The sequence below is a fragment of the Mastigoproctus giganteus genome, chromosome 4, assembly GCF_048544385.1.
Source record: "Mastigoproctus giganteus isolate SK-2022 chromosome 4, ASM4854438v1, whole genome shotgun sequence".
NCBI lineage: Eukaryota > Metazoa > Arthropoda > Arachnida > Uropygi > Thelyphonidae > Mastigoproctus > Mastigoproctus giganteus.
Window position 1 is genome coordinate 117,617,080 of NC_143578.1, and position 20,291 is coordinate 117,637,370.

General features: G+C 38.1%; 1 protein-coding gene across 2 annotated transcripts in view; it reads right to left on the bottom strand.

Moving 5' to 3' along the window:
* The window catches only part of LOC150087015 (microtubule-associated serine/threonine-protein kinase 3-like), a 912,052-nt gene extending 898,822 nt beyond the window's left edge, over nucleotides 1-13,230 (bottom strand). The window contains exon 1 of one of the 2 annotated variants that reach the window (XM_090372902.1): nucleotides 12,988-13,230. The gene's annotated coding sequence lies outside the window, so the exon portion shown is untranslated. The remainder of the gene's footprint in view (nucleotides 1-12,987) is intronic. The other variant, XM_090372903.1, reaches the window with a different exon arrangement.
* Between the last annotated feature and the right edge of the window lie 7,061 nt (nucleotides 13,231-20,291).

The window sequence follows — 20,291 nt, forward strand, 5'->3', positions numbered from 1 at the left end:
TTTATCTAATGCAATTAAAGCCTTAAACCAAAGGTTCCCAAGCTTTCTCTGTGCACAGCACCCTTAGTGTCCCAGTTATCTTTTAACGGCATCCCTAGGCCAAAAGAAATACCTAAAACAGTGGTTTTTGACCTTTTAATATACAGTAAACCCCCGCTATTTGCGGGGTTTACGTTCCTAAGAAATGCCACGAATACCGAAAACGCGAATACTGAATTATGGCTCCCATAGTAATAAAGGGGTTCCGTTCCAAAGTATGAAATATATAAGAAAAACTAGTCTAAAATTTTGTCTATGTATGTATTATATGTACCTTCATAATATGACTATGTACATAGACAGTACATAGTGAAATGCAAGCATATGGCATCGAAATGAAAATAAGAAACAATTTAATATTAAATGTAATATTTATTAGAAATTTCAAAATAATCTTTCAAACCAGAGCCTTTGCTAGCTAAAACACTTATCCCACCAGTGCTATCACCAGTTTCGCTAAGGTGTTGATAAAGGAGTTTTGCCTTTTCATGGATGATGAGTGAATGTAACGGAATTTTATTTTGAGTTCGGTCTTCTATCCACAGATTTAAAGCTTTTTCCATTTTTTCTAATTTAACTTCACAAGTTACAGAGCAAATTTTTGAAGCAATTAGCACGTTTTCATGGACACTACGGCGGATTTTTTCTTCCGATTTTTTGATTGATTGTACCGTTGACTCATTGATTTTATAATGTTTTGCCACTGAGGAGACACTTTCACCATTAGAAATTTTGTCTAATAACTCAATTTTATTCACTAATGTCATCACCTTCTTTGATATTTTCACATATCCTTTGTTATTCGTAGCCATGTTTTTGTACGCATTAGAAAGAATTTGTCCACAATAAAGTCACTTTCTTCCGCTAACACTCAAAAAAGTGTTTTACACTGCTTTTGCAGTGTTTATATATTTAATAAATTTATCAATTTATAAATTGATAAATTTATTCAATTTATAAGCATATAAATTAAAAGAAACGACGAAACCTTCCATGACAAGCACATAACACATACTGAACAAGGATTAGCGAGAAACATCCACGCTCGCAATTTTGTCACCCCTCTCCCCCCCACCCACTGAGCGCTGTTTTGACTGGGAAAGATAATTTTAGCCACACCCATGTTTTTTTATGGCGGAAAATGTTCACGGCGCTTTAAAATTCACATTTTTTTAGGTTTCATTTTATATTAAATCAGCGACCGCGAATACAGATACCGCAAATAGCGGGGGTTTACTATATACCTATATAATTATTTTAATCTTTATATAGACGTACTAAATAAAGATCAATTATAGATCACAAAATTAAAAAGATATGGTACAATGGATACACCTTTTAATAATGAAATAAATATACAAATTTTAAAAAAATAAATTTTTTTTAAGTAACTTAAACCCAAATTACAAGACACCCCGGTTGAAAACCACTGCTTTAAACAGTTCAATCAATTCTTGTTATAGACACCTGGGTTCTACATGCAATTTACATAATCTATGACTTTCTGGTATGAGCGTTTTTTTTTTTTTTTTTTTTTGTTTCTGATCAGTTCTTGCTAGTCTTCTCTGTTTGTTGCTGTTTTGTTTGTAGTTGTGGTGCAAAAGCTGCTTCGGCTATATTGTGCCTGTTCCAGTTTTGTTATTTTCAGTTATAACACTGATGTTTGAATATTGCATGCAATTGGTAAGACTTATTAGACTGAGGTATGTAAAGAGTTCTTATACATCAGAGTATTCTCCCATTATGAGTTCAAGGCTTAATGGTTCATTTGCATGCAATTTGAAAGCTGATTGGTTGGCAGTTCAAGTAACATGGACATTCTATGATGACATGCTTCACTCTTAGTATGGTTAGACACTGAGGTCATTGTGGAGGATCATCTTTCATTAGGAGATAAGAGTACGTTAAATGTGTATGTCCAATGCGAACAGGGCGAGGATAACCTCTGTCTGTTTGCCCAAAAACCTGATTTCCAGGATTTCGGCTACTGTTTGATTTGATATAGTTTGTTGTTTTGTTGAGATTTCCAAGTTTGTGTTCATATAATTTCAGAGGCTTTTAGAATGGCATTTTTGAAGTCATTGTGTGGAATTTTATGCAAGTGAGAATTTTCATTTGACAGATGTTTGGCAGCCTGATCAGCATATTCATTGCCCAGTATTCAGTGAATCTGACTTTTTGGTTTTTAGTCTTAAGAAGCAATAAGCAGGAAAGAATTTTTCTTAGATACAGATGAAATGGTTGATTTTGTAGCTGTAAAGCATATATTGCACTTAATGAGTCTGTAAAAATGATACTTTTTACTAGGGAAGTTTTGGCAATGTGATCTAGTGCAAGACTTATTGCAAACAGTTCAGCACTATAGATACTACACTCTATTGGAAATGACTGAGAAATTATGCTATTTGGCAGGACCACTGCAGCACCAACATGTGTATCCGTTTTGGAGCCTTCAATGAACAGATGTGAGTAATCAGAGAATTGCATTACATAAGAGGAATGTAGCTGTTTCACATATTGATTTGGGATGTTATTTTGTTTCCATTTCGTGAGGTCCATGTCAAGTCGGCTGAACTGATTTCATACAGGGAAAGATATGTGGGGTAGCTTCGTAGATTTTATCCATATTTAAGTTCCATTGTGAAAGTATTTCTTTTAGTCATATGCTGACAGGTTTACATATGCTAGGTTTGTTCTCATATAAAGTTTCCCCATTTTGGAGTATACAGATATTGCCATGTTGGATGTCCAGGAAGGCTGAGTGGGAGTTCATAAATCTCTGTTTATAGACTATACATAGGCGAGGTACAAAATGCTCCAGAAACAACAGATAGATGGGAGAACCATAATCTAATCTAGATCTTATCATTGCTCGATAAATGTGCAAAAGTGAAAAACGATCAGTCCCCATGTCATGGCAGATATTGCTCATAAAATGTTTAATTTGTTTACACACACTGTACGTAGATATTTTTTATGGTTTAGGAAATTTAATTTGTGATCAATGATTAGTCCTAGTAGTCGGATATTATGTTTCAGTGGGATTTGTTGATTGCTTATTCTTACTTCTGGGTCAGAATGCATCTTTCGTTTTCTGCAGAAGTGTATTGCCATTGTCTTTTGTACTGAGTCAATATCCATTATAGGTGGACCCGGACTATTTTGTTTATAGTGCATTGAAGCTGTCTCTCAATTATCCGCATATTCTGTGAGTGACATGAAATAGTGAGATTGTCCGCATATAAATGTTTCGATCGTTTTTGGAATGACTTATGTGATAGGACTGATTTTTATTGCAAAAAGGGTTGCACTAAGGAAAGTTCTTTTATACATGAAGTTCTGGAGGAACTTTGGTAGATGGACTCAATCCTAATTTGTGCAATTCCTATAGGATACCATATCTCCAGGTAGTATCAAAAGCCTTTTCAATGTCGAGCCATATCAAAACAAGATGTTTGTTTCAGAGAAAGGCATTGCAGTGGTCTTCTCTGCATCTATTCCAGTAGTCTTTATAAAACAAAGCTTCCGTTTTAGGAACAATATAGATTTGTTGAAAATGATGCACAGAAGAGCAAATATTATGAACTGTACAATGACCAAACATTATGACTGTAAGAATGGGATGGGAGGGAGGAAAGGTAGATTGAAAGACACCGATTGCACTTAAAGAGTCTGTATATATCAGAGATTGTTTTATATGATATTTGTTTATATTATCTAGAGCCAGTTTTATTGCAAACAATTCTGCAGTATAGATACTGCATTCAGTGGGAAAAGAGGCAGCTGTTAAGAAAGTGGGGGAAACTGCTGCTGCACCAACAGCCATATCTGTTTTGGAGCCGTCGGTATAGATATGAACTTTCTCTGAGTTTTCCAAAGAATGCAGTTTATGTAGCTGTTGAAAGTCGGTATTTGCCATGGAGGATTTTCCCATCTTGAAAAGAAATTGTCACAGAGAGGTATGAATTCAGTCCAGGGAGGTTCAGGAGTAGCAAGGTCTTGGAATATATTCTTAAAGTTAATTTTCCAACTGATCATGAGTTCTTGCAGTCGAATCCCTGTGGGGCGGTTTTCATTAGGTTTATTGAGATATAGCAGGACGTGTTGAGGATCAAACAGATACTGCCAGGTGGGGTGGGCTGGAGTACTTCCAATCTTTGCCGCATAATTTAACAATAACATTTTTCTCCTGAGATGCAGAGGGGATTCGTTTGCCTCAATATACAGGCTGTGAACCGGAGATGTTCTGAAGGCTCCAATAGCTATCCTAAGGGCACTATGCTAGATGGTGTTCAGACGTAATAGAGAACTTTTCCTGGCGGAGTCGTAGACAGGTGTTCCATAATCCAAGCGCGATCTTATTAAAGTTCTATAGAGATGTAGGGGAGCGCTTATGTCAGCACCCCAGGACATAGCAAAGACAGCTCTTAGGATATTCAGTTTTTTAAGACAAGTATTCTGGAGGTACACCATATGGGAAGCAAAATTAAGTTTATTATCTAAATGTAACCCCCACAGATGGAAATTGTTAGTGACAGGAATCAGGCTGTTATTTAAAAATATTTCTGGATCCGGATGTAGTTTCCGTTTTTTACAGAAATGAATAGCAGCAGACTTCTTTTCTGCTAGGGAATAACCATTCCACAATGCCCATGATTCTATTCTAGCTATAGCAATTTGAAGTTGCCTTTCAATGGTGTTCATAGTCTGGGATTGAATAGAGATAATGAGGTCATCAGTAAACATGTGCAATTGTACTGTATTTGGTACATCCCCAGTCATGTTGGTGATTCTTATTGCAAATAATGTGGACTCAGAATGGAACCCTGTGGTACACCTTCCTCTTGTTCAAATGTTTTGGATAAATTATTCATGTATCTGACCTGAAAAGTTCTATGGCATAGGAAGCTTTGTATAAATTGGGGTAGATGACCTCTCAAGCCGAAAAAATGAAGATCTTGAAGAACACCATATCGCCAGGTGGTATCAAAGGCTTTCTCAATATCTAGATTAATCATGACCAGATGCTGTCCCCTTATGAAAGCATTACGTATATTTGCCTCTGCTTTTATCATTATGTCTAAGGTGGAATGGTTTTTTTCGAAACCCGTACTGATTACTATTTAGCAAGTTGTTAGTTTCCGGGAACCAGATTAACTGCCTGTGAACCATTTTTTCCTAAACAATTGGTCAGTGAAATTGGCCTATAGTTATGTGGAAAGGTACGATCCTTTCCGGGCTTTGGGAAGGCTAGAACTATTGAGTGACACCAGGAGACTGAGTAAGCATTTTCTAAGAATATTCGGTTATAATAGTTTAACAATGATCTTTTTGCTCTGTCGTTCAGTTGTTTTAACATTATATAGTAGATCCCATCTGAACCGGCAGCACTATTTGATGTTTTATTGAGCGCTCCAAAAAGTTCTGTTAATGTGAATGGCTGGTTATATGGATGTAAAACTCTCGTGGAAAAATTAATCTTATGCTGCTCTACAGTTTTTTTTAATTCGCTGAAAGGTTGGTTTGTAGGGGGGGTATTGCTGATATACTGGCGAATGATTCTGCTAAGGCATTTGCTATTTCTCCCGGGGATGACAACTCTTTCCCTTCCCAGTTTAGTATTGTAGCTGGGGACTGAATGTATTTGCCATTAAGCATTTGTATTTTCTTCCAGATAATTCTGCTGTCTGTATCCTTGTTTATGCTCGAGGTAAAGCTAATCCAGGCATCTTTCTTTGCTTTTCGTCTTATTTGGCAGAATTTGGCTTTCAGTCTTTTGAAGTTAATTAGATTGGTAGTTGTGGGAAATTTACGAAATAAATTCCAAGCTCTATTTTTGTACTATTTGGCATGTGTGCAATCTTGATTCCACCAGTAATTACTATGTTTCCGTTTCCCCGGGAAAGATTTTGGTATTGCAGAGGTAGCAGCTTGTAATATTTGATTAGTTACATGTTCTGTGACATTGTCTATGGTTTGAGATTGGATTATTTTATTGTCTAACTGTACATGAGATGCATATTCATACCAGTGTGCCCTACGAAATTTCCAAGTGGAGCGATGTAGTGAAGGAGAGTTGACCCGGGTTTGCAGCTTGCAGAGAATCAGAAGGTGATCACTGTTTAGTGGATTTTCAAGACCCGACCACTCCATAATACTATATATGGAGAGAGAACAGATTGACAGGTCTATTGCACTCATGGATCCTGTCGAAAAATGAATATAGGTAGGTTCACCAGTGTTCAGAAGGGTAAGTTGATAAGAGCCCAGAAGGGATTCTAATAACTTGCGTCTCTTGTCAATTGTTAGAGATCCCACCCCTCCACGGGCTGGCGAGTCGATATTTCTATCTCTTCTAAAGATAAGAGTAATTTTTTATAGTAGGACACACTTGTGAATTTAAATAAGCTTCCTGTAGGGATATGCCTGCTGGATCATAACGGTGGAGGAGATCACATATATCATCTTTTATACTGTGAAACCCTCTACAATTCCACTGAAGAATTCTTTCCATTAAGCGGTTTTGTTGGTTGTTTTTGACTGTTTTTTAGTTGTGACTTGTTTGCATCGATCCGATTTTCCTTTGCCTTTCTTTGGAAAGTAGGGACGCGTTACATCCATCTCATCAGTCGCATGAAGTTCTAATATGGCATCTTCTGAGTCATTGTGCTGGTCAATATCCATTCTGGTCGAATTTGGTGGTTTCAGTACCATGGTTTCTGTCATTTTTTGTTTTGCTGTTGGGTTTACATTAGCTGGAATGGTAATTGGTGTATTACAGGCTTGTTCAGTTTTTGTTGCGAAGGACACTGTTTGGGGGCAGAGAGCATGGAGCGTGCCCAATTAGCGATGGACATATTTGGGGGAAGGGCAACATCTGTTTGTGTACCTATTGACTGAAATTGTTTAGCAACCGCTGCATATGTACATTTTGGATCTGTTTTTAGTATTTCCCTTCTCGCCTCTGAATATGTCACTTTATTCTCAATTTTATACTTCTGGATTTTTTTTCCTTGCTTCCAAAGTTCGCAACTTTTGGAAAAAGCCCAAACTGTAAGGGTGATCACCCTTACAGTTTGGGCAAACAGAAGTCATAGCAGTGCATTCAGTTTGATTGTGCTCCTTCGATCCACAAATTGGACATACTGACTCACCTTGACATGCAGTTTGGGAGTGTCCGTATTTTTGGCACTTGTAGCACCTGATTGGGTTTGGGATGTAAGGACGAACACAGCAATGGAGATAGCCTGCTTTAACAGATGATGGTAGGATGGGAGAGCTGAAAGTGAGAATTATGCTCCTAGTGGGAACAAGAACACCATCTTTCCGAGCCATAATTCTCCTTGCTTGTATGACTTTGTTTACATAGTCATACAAGCATACATACTTGAACTATCTCCTCCTCTGGTACAGTTAACAAGTCCCATTCTGCGATTACTCCCTTCGAGGAGTTTAAGGTGGCATGGGGAGTAACTTTTATTGGTTGTCCGCCAAAAGTAGTCATGTTTAATAATTTTTCGGAATGCTGGGATTTCATGGTCTCTACAAGAAGATCCCCAGACTGGAGCCACTTTACTGTTTTTGGTGAACCTGCAGCAGACCCGATCCATTTTTGGACAAGGAATGGGGAAAGTTTACTCAGAGGCAGCTCTGATAGCGAGTGTAGTATGAAGAATGCTGGTATTTCCTCTTGTAGGATTGTTTTCAACCTCTCTCTGGTTGAGAATAGTCATTTTCAGTGTCATTTTCTAGTCATGAGCTCGATGGCTCTAAAGGTGGAAAAGAACTGTTTTCCATCTTTGCTCCTTTGAGCCCCGGAAGAGTGGATTTCTTCTCCCAGGTTACCGGCCCCACCAAGGGGAGGCAGGAGCAGTGCCGCTAGAGTGACCAAGCGGTGTAAAGGTTAGTAAGTTAGTGTAATGAAAAAAAAAGAAAGGTGGTTTTCCTTCCTGTAACTTAGTTACAATTCGTAATACCAAGTTAACAAATAATTAATGGGAACGTAAGAAAACTTTTACAAATGAATATAACTGTAGCTTTGACAAAAACGTTGGGCGCCTCCGTAGCCAGGTGGGAAGGAGCAGCAGTGCGTAGCACACGCTTCTTGATTAGACCATGGTTCGAGCCAGTCACCATCAAATACGGAGGATGCGGAAAGGTCAAGGGAATGACCACCGCATATTCCCGGAGCAATATGGCCTTAGTTGCTAATGCTCCTAAAAACCAAAATAACAAACAAACAATAACAACGACAAAAACGCTCTAGAAATGTCAGGGAATCGCTTGATCACTAAAATGCTTGGCACCTGGGCCATCAAGCATTGTTTACATTATGTGATGCATTATTTTATGTTTAGTTGCATGTGATACAACTAATCATAAATGTGAATTGATTTATTCTGTAAATTGGTTCACCTTTATGATAAAAATTAATGCAAAAAAGAGGGATTATATTTTCATCCCTCAGATTACAATTTAAAAAAAAAATAGCCTATTAATTCAGTGCATTCCTTTAATTAAAACTCCTTGTGTGCTATGTGAGTGAAAAACTATTTGTTTTTATATATTTAAAAACAAGTTTTCTCTGTAATCCACTTCCATCAACAGATCTAATTTCCAAATGTCTCAAAGATAAAGAAAAACCTCATGGGCACAGAAAAATGCATAAATGACTGGATCCCTGAAAGGTATTTTGATAAGGGCACTTTAATAGCACAAAAGAGTTTACAAAAAAAAAATAATAAAAATACATATATATATATATATATATATATATAGGGATGGTGCAAAAGTATCTCCACACACCAACCAAGTTATGACACTTTTGCTGCAGAAGATAGAGAATAACCTTCCTCTACTGAAATATTTAAGATTCTAATGTTAAAAAATGAAGTCTGAATAATGATTACTGCACATATCACTGCAAGGCGCCATAACTTACCACCTGCTTATATGGTACCTTTGATTATTTGCAAATGGATGCACAATCCTTGTGTTTGTGGATACATTAATTGCTCTGTTGAAGATATTATATTAATAAAAACATTTGAAATTATCAAAAAAAAAAAAAAAAAACACTACAATAAATGTTATAACTCATGCAAAGCTAACTACCTTTTTGCCTAGTCACTTCATAGTTTAGTTAATATGAAGTAACTTAACTTTTGAGACTACTATAATTATCTGTGTAAAAATCACCAATACATACATGAATAATATACATAAAAGCAAATGATCATCCATCCCATAAATTAAATCTCATATCGGAAAGTCAATCAGAATGCCTGGCATTTATGCAAATACACATGTGCATACATTAATTATATATTCCTATTTTTCTGAATCGACCATAAACCAATTGCTGACCTATTTGCCTTGTTCGTTGATTTGCTACATTTCTGATAGTTACTGAATACATACTATTATTTGTAATCATATTAAAGTAATGGACTTAATTTAAAATATAAATATTCTTAATTTTAATTCTTCAAATATTAATTACTTGAAGGGTCAAACATATTTCAGATTGATATTTTGAGCTATTATTACAAAAAAAAATTAACTATTTAACGAAACATACACAATGTTTGGTCATTACACGGCAATCTGCAGTATTCTTTTCATTTTACATTCACATATGAATGGCACAACTGTCTTAGCCACATGACAATTACCTTTTTTGTGTCATACCCACTCAAACATTGTTTACATTTATGTGATGCATTATTTTATGATTAGTCGTATGCAATACAATATTCTGTACCATAAAATTACACTTAAAATATTTTAAGTATTTTGTGTGTTTTTTAAGAAATGACATCAAAGGTAATTACAAAAAAATTGGCTGATCACCTTTGAGCATAACAAAACCATTATACTTTGTGAGGAAGGCTACAGATATGAATAGCAAAAAAAAAAAAAAAAAAAAAAATCTATGAACTACCAAATCTGATATTAGGAAAACATGAACCTCTGCAAAATTACTAACATTACCAAAGCCTCTCAGAGGCCTGAACTTTTTTCTGTCTGTTACTAACAGAACAATTTGGAAATAATCATGCAAAAAGTGCCTTACCTTTTTGGCCTCATACTCACCTCAACAAAAAAAAAAAAAAAAAAAAAAAAGTGTGTAAATCAGGATAAAAAGCTTGGAAAACAGATGATTAGACAAAAGTAGGTTCGGGTGACGTGACATTTATTTCTATGTTTAGCAAAAACAGTAGTATATGATGCAAGAAAGCAAGCATGTGAGCTTATGTAGAATCAGCAAAACAAAAAAAAAAAAAAAAAAACAATTTCACACAACCATTCCATTCCCGCTAAAAGATTGTCTGGTTTCTCCTTGAATTTATTTAGGCTATGAACCACCCAAAGGCTAAAGGTAAATTTTCCTCAACAGTCTTTCCTCAATTTGAATTTATGCCCTCTTAGATGAATAATCTGGGCAAGAGGAAGGGGAAGAATCCCATTAGCATTGCACTTTCTCAATAAATTCAAGGCCTTATACACCTCAATCAGATTTCCTCGCAGCTGCCTAGTCTCCAGATGCTGCAATTTGCAGAACTTAAGCATTTCTTGGTAAGCGCAACCCTTTGTTCCCATCAGCACCTCTACATCCTTCCTAAAATGAGACCTCCAGACCTGTGTGCAATACTCAAGGTGTGGCCTGACCATTGCCTTATACAAAGGGATAATCACCTCCTTATCCCTACTAGCAAAATTCCTATATATCATTGACAAGACTCCATTACCTGCTCTGGCAGCTTGTCTGCACTACTCAGAAAACTTCATATCTGACTGCACAATCACTCCCAGGTCTTTTTCATTTTCTACCACCCTAAGTGTAGTACCACACAGTTGGTACATTCCTCTGAGGTTACTTCTACCCATATGCAGTACCTTGCATTTGTCAATGTTAAACTTCAGTTGCCACTTCTCAGCCCATCTGCCCAAATTTTCTAGATCCTATTGCAGTAACACACTGCCATTACTGTTAATGACAGTAACACATTACTGTCATTAACAACCCTACCAACCTTTGTATCATCTGCAAACTTCAACACTAAGCCTGATATATCTTCATCAATATCATTGATAAATATACAAAACAACAGTGGGCAATTAGTCCACGAAGGGCAGCATCCATTGATTACCACTCTCTGTCTTCTCCCACTCAACCACCCTTTTATCCATTATAGCAACTTACCCTTAATACCATACTGCTCCAATTTGTACAGTAACAGTGTCAAAAGCTTTCCTGAAATCCGAGTATATGATATAAAAATTATTTTTTTCATCTAGTTCCTTTGTAGCCACATCATAGTATCCAATCAAATTTGTTAGCCAAGACTTTCCCTTAACTTCAACAATTTCTCCTCCACTTTGCTCAGTTATTATAAAATCATTAAGCACCCTGTTACAGTCTGATAAACTTCTGGCATTTTCCTCCCTCAATAACTCCTCATATGTGAATGTAGATGCAAAATATTCATTCAGATTATCAGCTATCTTAGCAGGATCATCCCTTGATATCAAGTGGACCAATCTGATTCTTTCCCTTCCTTTTAGAGTTTATATAAATAAAGTGCTTGCAGTTTTTCTTAGCATCCTTTGCCAAAGATTTCTCGTAATCTGCCTTCACTTGCCTAATCTCCTTTATTACTTGATTACAGACTGGCTTATATCTGCCATAGGCTTCTGTCACCTGATAATTTATATGCATCCCATGCATTTTCCTTCTCAAATATCCGAGTCAACAACCTGGCAAAGACTTGTTACCAGAAGGCACAACTGCAAGAACCCAGTTATGTCATGACGTGGGGATATGTATTAAGCAGTGGGTGTTAGAAAACTACTATTGATAGCATATTAAAAAAAAAAAAAAAAAAATCCGATATTCTCATATGGAAATTGCTGTCATCCATCAACAATTTATATCCTCATACACAATGTAAGTGTATCTTTCAGAATGGTCAATACACCTTGCCAAAGAATCAAAATGAGTCTGAAACACAAAAGACTACATGTAAATGTGCTCACGTGTCAAATATTAGTACACAGCTAAATAAAATTGAAAATTCTGTCAAAGCTAAATGCTACCATTTCCCAGCAATAAAACTGAACTGATCAAATAAAACTATTAACGAAAATGATAGCACTGTTTCGGTCATCACACCTGAAGGAACTAAGGTGTGACTGAAAGTATCCTAACAAAATATTAATATAAATAAAGTTTTAAACTTAATTACTGACCTAGTGTGTACACTCTGTAATTTAATCATATCCAACAAAAATTCATTATTTTTAAAGCAGTCAAAAACGTTCGACATTCATTTAATGTGTGCACCGGGCTATAACAATTTATTAAAAGGCATATCCATGTTTTAAGTCGTTTAAAAAAAACACACCATTCGTGAGATTTATACATATTACGCAACCCATATATAAAGATAATAAGTAGAATGATAATAACATTTTCTCGTGTAATATGTCATACCTCCAGAAGTTACCAAAATCCAACTAGTTGTAACGTGGGGCTATATCATCTTAAAATTCACATAAGTGATTAAAAAAAAAAAACTGTAGCCAAGTATATTCAATTCACATGAACGCACTAACTTGTCGCAATTCGACAGATGTTTGAAACGGAGCAACTGCTGACAATGCATACATTTTTCAAGTTCATTTACCATGTTTGTGACATCAACCTAAAACATTAACATCGCCCAGTGATATAAATTCACTTTACACTCGTTGTGAATAATAAAAATATGAATGCAAAATCCGCTTGACACGAATTCGGAAACACACCACTAAAACAATATTTAAAATTTTTGTCCTTTACAGAGTAACCACAGACATTACAAATCATCCGACACTCGTTTTAAATATGCATATATAATTTATAATAAACAATCACATTTCTAAAATATAACTAAAGCAACGTACTTAAAGAATTAAGACAGCCCAACTGACACAGCAGTGCAGACATAAACCACATAATGGCTGCAATTGACTAAAATGCGCCACTGTAATAACAAAGAGAATATTTCGGCCATTAACATATTTCTTCGTAAATTATGATTTTACAAAAAACGTCCATTACTAACTTACAAAAAAAAAATCATGTTGGGGCTACTACCCAAATACAATCTCATCCACTCATCTGTATTACCGCCATAAACTGCGTGTAGTCGGTTTGCCTGCTTTACTGAATCAAAAAGAGAGACTCATGGAGAAAAAATTTTATTCTCCTATCCGGAGACAAAACAAACCCGGTCACGAAAGGAAAACAGCCCGTTCAAGTTTCTCGCGGCTTGACGGAATTCTAACTCAAACCTTTAGGAATAAGGGACGGTGAATATATAATCATTGGTTTTCTCCAAGAAACTAGGGATCTTCTTTACGAAGGTAATAACACGGAGGGTAAAGATACCGATTCCTTCACCCTTGCGGAGCGGTTCGGAGTACTGCATTCCCTGCCGTGACTGCACTGGCTGCTCCATTGGTGAATCTGGAAGACGGCTCGAAGAGCGAGTCTCGGAGCACGAGAGAGCTATCAGTTACGCTGATTTAGATCACTCATCAATCGCTGAACACTTCTGGTCAACCCAGGACGACATAGAACCCCGCCGCGAAATTAAGATTATTTCATGCTGTGGTGATTCTTATAACCAGAACAAAAGAGGTCATATCAAATCCCATCATTGAAGCAACCATCCTCCTCAATGATAGATATTGGCGCACGCAGCAAACCCAAGCTTTGCAATCACAACCACTAGCCTCTACTTCCAAATGTTAGTTGTTGTGTGCGCCTGTGTCATGCAGTTCACCTCGCATGCCCAACATTCTCGCCGTTCTTTTCAGTTTTTTGTATTTCTGCTTTACATCTGATAAAGGTCAACCTATGCCCAAGACCTATTCAGGTATGTTTATTTTTAACTTATTTTTACTTATATTATGTGTTTCCCGTTAAAAGGATTTCAATAAACCTGTTTTCCCGTATTTTCTCAGTAAAACTGAACCGCATTGTCATTATTCACCATGCGAACAGAGGCCTCTCTAACTTAGAATACTATTAGCTATTAGAAGAGGATGGTGATGCAAGTGGAGTTTGGATTCAGGGTGCATTTTGCATCTGATATAGAAGTGAATGGCAGTAGGTTTCTATTTGGAGAGTCTATAACAATTTTGTGTCATCCATGTCGGAATGCAATTAATTGTTATTTGTAGTTGGCACTCAATGCAGTTCATGTCTTAAGAATGACAAAATGGGAAGCATTCAAATAATTTATCTTGGAAGCTACTAGACTTTACATACCAACTAAGAAATATTGGTCAAGGTTTAGGCCTAAATGGATGCCAGATGAACCAATGAGACATATGACAGAGAAGAAAAATGCATGAGATACACATAAATTAATGGGTGGCATGGAAGCCTAGGATAGATATAAGCTGGTCTGTAACCAATCACAAAGGAGGTTAGGCAGGTAAAGGCAGATTACGAGAAATCTTTGGCAAGGGATGCAAAGAAAAACAACAAAGAAACATTTACCTATGTAAATTCTAGAAGGAAAGGGATGAATCAGATTGGTCCACTGGATATTGATGGTTCAACTGTTGGTGATCCTCCTCAAGTGGCTAGCAAACTAAATGATTATTTTGCATCTACATTCACCCATGAGGAGTGGAGAACAACATTCAGGGAGGGGAATGCCAGAGGTGAGTTAAACTCTGGCAGTTAGCTATATTATTTTGTAATAACTGAGAGGAAAGTGAAGGAGAAATTGTTGAAGATAAACATAAAAAAGGCACCCGGGAATGGACGGGATCTATCCAGTTATATTAAAGGAGCCAGCAAACGAAGTAAGCAAACCCTTAGCCATAATTATGAGCGCTTCTTTGGACTCAGGGGAGGTACCCATGGACTGGAGATGTGCAAATGTGACCCCAATTCACAGAGGAGGATCAAAGGGCGAAACAAGTAATTATAGACTTGTTAGTTTAACTTCTGTTCCAGGAAAATTAATGGAGGCACTAGATAAAGAAGCACTGCAGGATCATCTAGACAAGATTTCAGTTATAACTTGGACACACCATGGTTTTGTTAAGGGAAAGTCTTGCCTGACCAATTTTATTGGATACTATGATGTGGTCACAAAGGAACTGGATGCATGGAATAACTTTGATATCATATATTTGGATCTTAGAAAGGGTTTTGGCACTGTTGCACATGGAAGACTGCTGAACAAATTGGAGCACTGTGGCAGTGGAGGCAAATTGCTACTATGGATAAAGGGATAGTTCAGTGGGCGAAGACAGAGAGTGGTAATCAATGGACACTGCTGATCGTGGAGTAAAGTTATTAGTGGAGAACAACATCGTGGAGTAAATTTATTAGTGGAAAACAACAATGGACCCAACACTGCACCTCAGAATGCAGCGTTGGGTCCATTGTTGTTTTCTGTATTTATAAATGATATCAAGTTTAATGTCCAAGTTTGCCGACGATACGAAGGTTGGCAGGGTTCTTAAGGACACTAATGACAGTACGCTGCTGCAACAGGATCTAGAAAAGTTGAGCAGATGGGCTGAGAGGTGGAAAATGAAGTTTAACATTGACAAATGTAAAGTTCTACATATGGGAAGCAATAACCCCAGAGTGACGTATCAACTCTGTGGTACTACACTGACAGTGGTAGAGAACGAAAAGGACCTGGGGGTTATTGTGCAGGCAGATATGAAATTTTCTCAGCAGTACAGACATTCTACAAGAGTAGCTCATAGTATCTTGTCAATGATATACAGTAATTTTCCTAGCAGGGATAACGAGGTAATTATCCCCTTGTATAAGGCAATTGTCAGGCCACACCTTAATTACTGTATACCGATGTGGAGGCCTCATTTTAAGAAGGATGCAGAGCTGTTGGGACGAGTACAGAGGAGGGCGACAAGAGTTGCTCTTACGAAGAAAGGCTTAAATTTTGCAAATTGCAGTGTCTGGAGACTAGGCACCGGCTAGGTGATCAGATAGAGGTGTATAAAGCCTTGAATGGTGTGAGCATGCTCAATGCTGATGAGATTCTTCTTCGTGTTCAGAATAATCACCTGAGAGGGCATAAATTCCAATTTAGGAATGACAGTTGTAGGATAGATGTGCGGAAGTTTGCCTTTATCCAGCGGGTATTTGGTTGGTGGAACAGACTTCCATCCTTTGTTGTGGAAGTTGATAGCCTAAATAAATTTATGGCTGAGCTGGCAGGTAATTGGAACGAACGGAGAGGTGAAATGTGAGCGGGTTTTTTTTTTGGCAGATACTGCATTAACTCGCTTTCTTGCAACATATGCCTCTATTAATGCTAATGCTAATGACAGGAAATTGTGAGATCATGTACGTCTGTCCTGATCGTCTGTTTTATTTCTTATTCAATTTTCTCCCTCATCCTCATTTCCTGTACGTCTTGAGTTTCTTGCGTTCTAGTTCTATCCAGGTGGCTCGAATTTTATGTCTTATTTCCCTGCTCCATATATTGCCTTGCCGCTAGCCAGTATTGGCTGCCACCTTATGGACAGTGAACTGAATATCACGTTTAATGATTATCACAAGACCAAGAACCGGGAACTAAGTGAAATGCCACAGCGCCCCCGGTCATATTCAGATGGCCTGAGGATCCAACCAATGGCAGATAAGCTATTTGCTCCTTCCAATACCAGACAGAACAGAATAGAGAACAAAACCTAGTCATCCTTTGGGCGACCCAGGAAGGTACCTTAACTTCAAGCGAGGCTGTCAAAGAAGTTTACTACCAACTTGAAACCGCAACTGAAAACCATAAAAATTAAATCTCAGAAAAATCCGTAATTCGGAGATCATCATTGAGACTGCTTCTAAAAAAGATGCAGAAAACATTATCCAAATCCCACAGATAAATGAACTTGGTCTTAGCGCTGATATATCCAAACCAAAAGGCCCATATACTGTAATCTTCGAAGTCGAAAAAGGGATTTCCAAAGATGACCTCCTTGAGGAAGTATATGATAGGAACCTTGCTGATCATATGACCAGACAAGGGCGCCTCCGTAGCCAGGTTGGAAGGAGCAGCAGTGCGTAGCACACGCTTCTTGATTAGACCGGGGTTCGAGCCCGTCACCACCAAATACGGAGATGCGGAAAGGTCAGGGAATGACCACCGCATATCCCGGAGCAATATGGCCTTAGTTGCTAATGCTCCTAAAAACCAAATAACAAACAAACATCACCAGACATGAAATTCAAAGTGAATTTAAAGTCAAGTGCTCCACGAAATCCAGATCGGGTAATTTCAACTGGGTAGTCGAACTCTCCCCGAATATATGGAAAATATTATCCCAACAACAACGAATATTGGTTTGCTGGGGCTCTTGCCAGTTCAAGGAGTACATACCTACCATCAAGTGCTTTAAATTCCTCCGATTCGGACAAACATCCCATGTCTGTGGCCACTGGGCCAAACGCGGACACACCTACAAAATTAGTAGTAGTAGTAGTGGCATGTGATGCAAGAAAGCAAATGTATGAGCTTATGCAGCATCTGCCAAAAAAATCACACCATTCCCTCCAAAAATTTTTCCAAACAAAACCGAAGCCCCTAAGTGCGCCAATTACAAAGCATCAAAAATGATTCCCAATCATTCCATCCGGGATGTCAAATGTCCAATCTATTTAAGGGTATTGAGAACCATCCAGAACAAAACCGACGATGGCTGTACACCATAATCGCTATCCCACCAACGTCCTCAAGATTCTCAAAACTGAATGCCCAAAGAGCCAGAAATGTGGTCGACCATATCAGAATGAAAATGGATGAAGAAGAATTTGATATTCGCTGTGCTCAAGAGCCCTACGCCCACAAGGGACGCGTTCAAGGCTATCCCCGTGCATATAGGATGATTGAGACAACCACAGATACTCCATGGGCAGCTATCATTATTAGGAACACTACAATTACAGTCACGAAGATCGACTCCTTATGTACCCCCTTTGGTGTTTGTGCCCACATTATTTGCCAACAAGGCTCTCCGCACAGTTTCCTTGTACTGCTGACCACCAACTGATATCGCACCAAATATTGAATATCTCCAGTCAGTCATAACTCTCTTACCTTCCAGCAATATAAAGATGGATGCCAATTGTAGATCTCGTAAAGATGGATGCCAATTGTAGATCTCGCTTGTGGTATAGCTGGGTGGGTGGATGGCCATGCAGTTTCCCAGAACGGACAGCGTTTAGAAGATTTCCTCTTGTATTCTCCATTTGAGGTCCTTAACCAACCACATTACCTTTATACTTTCAGCTATACCCTTTGGGAAAGCAACATTGACGTTTCCCTCGCCACACAATCCATAGTACAAAAGTTCTCATCATGGATTGTTCGTGAAGCCTGGACCACCTCAGACCACAGGGCCATCTCTTTCCATCTATCTACAAAACTTGATAGTACTCCTCCCATATACCACGATATCATCATATATTCCACAAAACAGCTGATTGGAATGCCTTCAAGGATAATATAAAATCAAAGCTACAAATGAATAGATCCCAACTAAACCATCTTGATCCACAGGAGCACCTCTCCCTTTTAACAACCACAATCCAAGAAGCATGTGAGAGAACTATGAAAAAACGTCAGAAGCAACTAAAAGCAGTCACGTAGTGGTGCAGAGAACTAGAAAATCTAAGGCGCCAAGTCCACACTGCCCGAAAAGCCTTCCAGAGATTTAGGCATTCCTGGACCCCCACTGAGGTCCAGGCTCTATAGGAAGTATATAGAAGATATCGTAACGACTACACAAGCCTCATTCGGAAGAAAAAGAAAGTGTCTTCTCAGAACCTTGTGACAACAACTGGTAACGCAGATCCTTGAAGGGTCGTTTATCGCATTGTTAAGAAAAAGCTGCCCAGGGGAGAGATGTTAAATGCAACCCTAACTCCCGACGGCAATCCAACACACACAAACGGGCAGAATCCATTAATAATATTCTGAATAACTTAGTTCAGACTGTTGAGAGCACCATCAATGATGAACAAAAGCAAATTGAACAAGACAACCAGGCCTTCTTCAACAATAAAATAGAACCTCCTTTCACATCTGAGGAAATGAACAAAGCGCTTGACAGAACAAAAATAAATAAATGCCCTGTTTACGCATTTATTGAGGCTGAGGCCATCAAGAAAGCAGCAATGCATCTTCCGAACCACCTATTAGCACTGTTCAACAAATGCCTTGCGAAAGGAATTGTCCCTGATTCTTGGAAACAGGCGGTGCTTTGACTCATCCTAAAAGTTCCAGACAAAATCCTACTCTACCCAATCTTACACCGCCCCATTGCTCTTCTCCCAGTCTTGGGCAAGTTAAGGGAGCGGCTGCTTCAATCCAGATTATCTACCTACTACCAAACAGCCAACTTAGACTCTCCAAAGCAGTATGGCTTTAAGCCAGGATGCTCCAATGAAGACGCTACGAAAAATCTCGTCAACACAGCAAACTCAACCACAGAAAAATATCTACTGGCTATCTCCATTGGCTTTGCTGGTGCCTTCGATTCCATCTTGAGGCCCAACATTGTCAGGAGATTACATCAACTTAATATTCCACTCAACCTCTACTGCTGTCTCCAAAACTACCACTTCATTCGCTTAGTAACTGTTCAAACAAATTTTCAGAAAACTTCACAACCAGTTGTTAAAGGTTGTCTCCATGGCTCAGTGCTTGGGCCCTACTTTTGGAACTTAATACTAGATGACTTTCTTCTTATGGATCTAGGCTCTGTGGACTGCATGGCCTATGCAGATGACCTCATCATCCCTATCAAAGCTGATTCTAGAACTCAGCTTGAGGAAATTGCTTCTCCTGACTAAATGATCCTCCAAAATTGGGCAAACAACCACAAGTTAATCATCTCTGGAGAAAAAACGAAGACTACCCCCCCCCTCAAAGGAGCCTTGGACCACCCCAAATTAAAATTTCTGGGCAGACATTGCAACTCAAAACAGAACTCAAATATCTAGGGGTAACCTTTGACACCCGGTTAACATTCTTACCTCATCTTAATTATTTCTCCAACAAAATACGTCGTTATACCGCCATGATTGTAAGAATTAGAAGGGCAGACTGGGGTTTGAAGAGAAGGACTCATGCAACTTTACAAAACCATCTTCTTACCAACCAACTGTGTGCTTTGGAGCAGGCATATGGTTCACTCATGCCATCACT